Source organism: Trichechus manatus, unplaced genomic scaffold (genome assembly GCF_000243295.1).
Source record: "Trichechus manatus latirostris isolate Lorelei unplaced genomic scaffold, TriManLat1.0 scaffold00047, whole genome shotgun sequence".
Taxonomy (NCBI): domain Eukaryota; kingdom Metazoa; phylum Chordata; class Mammalia; order Sirenia; family Trichechidae; genus Trichechus; species Trichechus manatus.
Window position 1 is genome coordinate 8,668,576 of NW_004443983.1, and position 4,011 is coordinate 8,672,586.

The 4,011-nt window shown below is 34.2% G+C and overlaps 1 non-coding gene across 1 annotated transcript; it reads left to right on the forward strand.

Annotated features, from left to right (window-relative positions):
• The first annotated feature begins 3,053 nt into the window (after positions 1-3,053).
• LOC111820713 (U6 spliceosomal RNA) lies at positions 3,054-3,157 on the forward strand. Its single transcript, XR_002824227.1, has one exon. It is a non-coding gene; the product is annotated as a U6 spliceosomal RNA (small nuclear RNA).
• Positions 3,158-4,011: the final 854 nt, after the last annotated feature.

Sequence of the window (4,011 nt, forward strand, 5' to 3'; positions counted from 1 at the left end):
GCCTTACACAACCCTCTGTGGAAGGTTGAACCAGAAGTATACCCACTCCATGTACTACCCTTAGAATACTACAAAGCAAATTGTCTTGGAAATAAGTCAAGCAAATCTAAAAGAATATCTGTAAATAATTTTCCGGGGAATATGAGTAACTCAGTATCTAAAATTACTAAGTATATAGGGACACTGTACATAAGCAAGAATTAACATTAAAAAAAAAAAGCCACCAAGATTTCATTTATTGGAATTATCAGAATCAGAATATAAAGTAATTATGCTATGTTCACAAAGAAAATCTAATCTAGAAAAATAAAACCAAAAATATCAAGCAGGTTTGAAAAGAACTAAATAACCACCTAGGAATAAGAAATATTATAAGTGAAATAAAAACTCAATTAAAGTTAACAACAAATTAATTTGAGCTGAAGAGAAGATTAGTAAACTAGAAGAGAGGTTAGAAGACATTATTCAGAAAGCACAGAAAAACAAAGAGATATGAAATGTGAAGAAAAGAGTAAGAGTCAGGCAAGTTTAATATAACATAAAATTGGATTTCCAGAAGGAGAGGAAAGAAAGAATGAGGCAGAAGCACCACTTGAAGTAATGTCTAAGAACTTTTGAAAACTAACCAACAGATTCCAGAACCCCAATGAGTCCTAAGTAGGAAAAATAAAGAGATATACATATCAAGTAACATAATTACGTAGACAGATTATTGTGAGACTGTTGAACACCAAAGAGAAAGAGAAAATTTAGAAAATATTTTTAAAGAAGCAGATTACTTTCCAAGAAGCAACAAAGAAAATAAATGACAACATATCATGCCCAGCAAAAGTATGTTTCAAGAACAAGAGTGAAATAAAGTCATTTAAAGACATAATAAACCTAGTAAAGTAGCCATCAGAAGACCTTCATTAAAAGAAATTCTAAAGGATGTATTGCAAACAAAAAGAGATTGGCTCCAGATAGACGTTCTGAGTTGAAAGAGAAAAAGAAAATGGTAAATATGTGGGTAAACTTAATTAAAGAAACTGTATAAGATAGCAATAACCTTGTCTTACGGTTTTAAAGTGGGGGGGAATATTGAAAGCAAAAAGATAGAAAAATGTATGTTACGTCTTCTTCACCAAAACGAATCTGGGGTAACTATAATAGGAAACAGAATTGCTTTCAAGTTAAAAAGCATTGTTAGAAATAGGCTTATTTCAAAATGGTAAAGGATTAAATTCACCAGAGAAATGTCACAAGTTAGAATTTATATATACCTAGTAAATAGCCTCAGAATACATAAAGCAAAAATTGTTACCTACAAGATAAATACAGCAATCCACAATCATTATGAAATATTTCAACACATTTCTCATTAATTAATAGAACAAATGCATAAAAAAATGAGTAAGGATCTGTAAGATTTGAATGACCCAATTAATAAGCTTAACATAATGAACGTACAAAAGCCACTTCACCTAACAACTGCAAGATATACCTTCTTTTCAAGTGTACATGGAATATTTATAAAATGTGATCATCTACAGGTCATAAAACAAGTCTCAAGAAATTAAAAGGGATTTATCTTAGGCTGGGTTCTATAGAAAAGCAAAACCAGTAAAGCATATAAATATATATATAGAGAGAGAGAGAGATTTATATTGAGGAAACAGCTCACACGTTTGTAGAGGATGGAATGTCCCAAGTCCATGAATCAGGATAGAGGCTTCTCCTGATTCACGTAGCCACAGGGGCTGGCAAACCCAAGATCAGCAGGTTGGAGAGCAGGGCTCTTGCTCACAGGCTGTGAAGATGGACAGATCCCAAGATCAGCAGGTAAGCTGCTAGCTCAAGTCCCAAAAACCGGAGGTCAGACAAACAGAAGGCAGCTGCGGGATCCAGAGAGGGCAAAAGCCAGAACGTCCACTTATATTCAGATGCAGGCCACACGCCCAAGGAAACTCCCTTTCAACTGATTGGCTACTCACAGCAGATCCCATCATGGGGGTGATCACATATAAACACTGAGAATCATGGCCCAGCTAAGTTGACACACAATCTTAACCCATTTTACCCAACAACTGCAAGATATGCCTTCTTTTCAAATGTACATGGAATATTTATAAAATGTAATCATCTACACGCCACAAAACAAGTCTCAAGAAATTAAAAGGGATTGAAATAACACAGACCATGTCCTATAATACAATGCAATGAAACTATAAATCAATAACATTGCCCAAACTCCTATGTAGTAGGAAATTAAGAAACATACTCTTAAATAGACCATGAGTCAAAGAAGAAATTATGATGAAAATTCAAAAATAATTTGAATTGAAAGATTATGAAAGTAGTGATTGAGATGCAACTCAAGCAGTATTTAGAGAAAATTTAATAACTTTAAATGCATATATTAGAAAAGAAAAAATGCTGAGCTGAGCATCCATTCCAATTATTTAGAAAAAGAACAGCAAAATAAAGGATATAATAAAGAACAAAAATTAATGAAATAGAAAACAAGCACATAATATAGAGGTACAATAAAGGCAAGTGATGGTTCTTTGAAAAGATTTATGAAATTGATAACTTCCTGGCAAGACTGCTGAAGTGAAAAAAGAATAATTTTTAGAGGGAAAAAAAGACTGTGCTCAAGGATTGATCTTTGAGTGGAAACATATACAGCCAAGCAGGCAGCCCAATCCAACATGGAATCTAGGAAGGCTCTCAGGATCACAAACTTTCTTGTCCCATATTAGGAAAGTAAAGCCTCTGGGTGCTATTGATTATACGGCAATATCTGGGTTTTATCAGTTCAGATACACACTAGGCTGGTTGAAAGTCATGTGTGCTACGTAGGTATAGTACCTACATAGCAGGAGTGGGGCATCCAGGTGCCTCTGCTTTGCATATATAGCAACGGAGTCAAGACGGTGTCATCCAGTCACGTCTACACTATTGTTGGCAGGCTAGGTGGCCCGGTCAGGATTTATTATAACCAATACCAGGAGCGAAAAGAGGACATCACTACAGATGCTACAGATGCAGACAACAACAAAAAACTATTATGAGTGCTCACTTTGGCAGCACGTACACTAAAATTGGAACAATACAGAGATTAGCATGGCCTCTGCACAAGGATAACATGCAAATCCATGAAGCATTCCATATTTTTGAGTAAATTCAAATTTTGTTTTACATATAAATGAAAACTATGTAAAAACCATTTTAAAAGAAAAACCATCATGAACAGCTTTCTGCCAATACATTTTAAAACTTAGAAGAAATAGACAAATTTCCAGAAAAATATAACTTACTAAAACTGATTCATTAAGGAATATAAAATATAAATAATTCTATAACTATGAATAAAATTGGAACTAATTTTTAAATTTTGTCTACAAAGAAAACTCTAGGCCCAGACAGAGTCACTGGCAAGGTCAACCTAACATTCAAAGAAAAAATAATTCCAGTCTCGTACAGACTCATATATAACCTTAATACCAAAACATGACAAGAACAGTGTGAGAAGGTAAAATCATAAGCCAGTTTTACCTATGAACATATAAACAAAAATCCTAAACACTATATTAAAACCAAAAGCCCGTTGCCATCGAGTTGATTCCAACTCATAGCAACCCTGTAGGACAGAATAGAACTGCCCCATACAGTTTCCTAGGCTGTAATGTTTACGGCAGCAGACTGCCACATCTTTCTCCCAAGGAGCAGCTGGTAGGTTCGAACTGGCAACCTTTTGATTCACAGCCGAGCACTTAGCTACTGCACTACCAGGGCTCCTTAACACAATATTAACAAACCAAAATTAGCAATATATAAACAAGATATAATATATTTTGACTATGTTGGGTTTGACTCTGGAATGCAAGCTTGGTTTAACATTAGAAAATCCATCACATTAAGAAAACAAGTGAAAGATACCAACTTTTAAGCAAGAAAGAAAAATAAAATTCTACTTTTTGCTAAGAAACTGGATTGAGTATCATTTTTTGTACTCCTCTTTGTGTATTT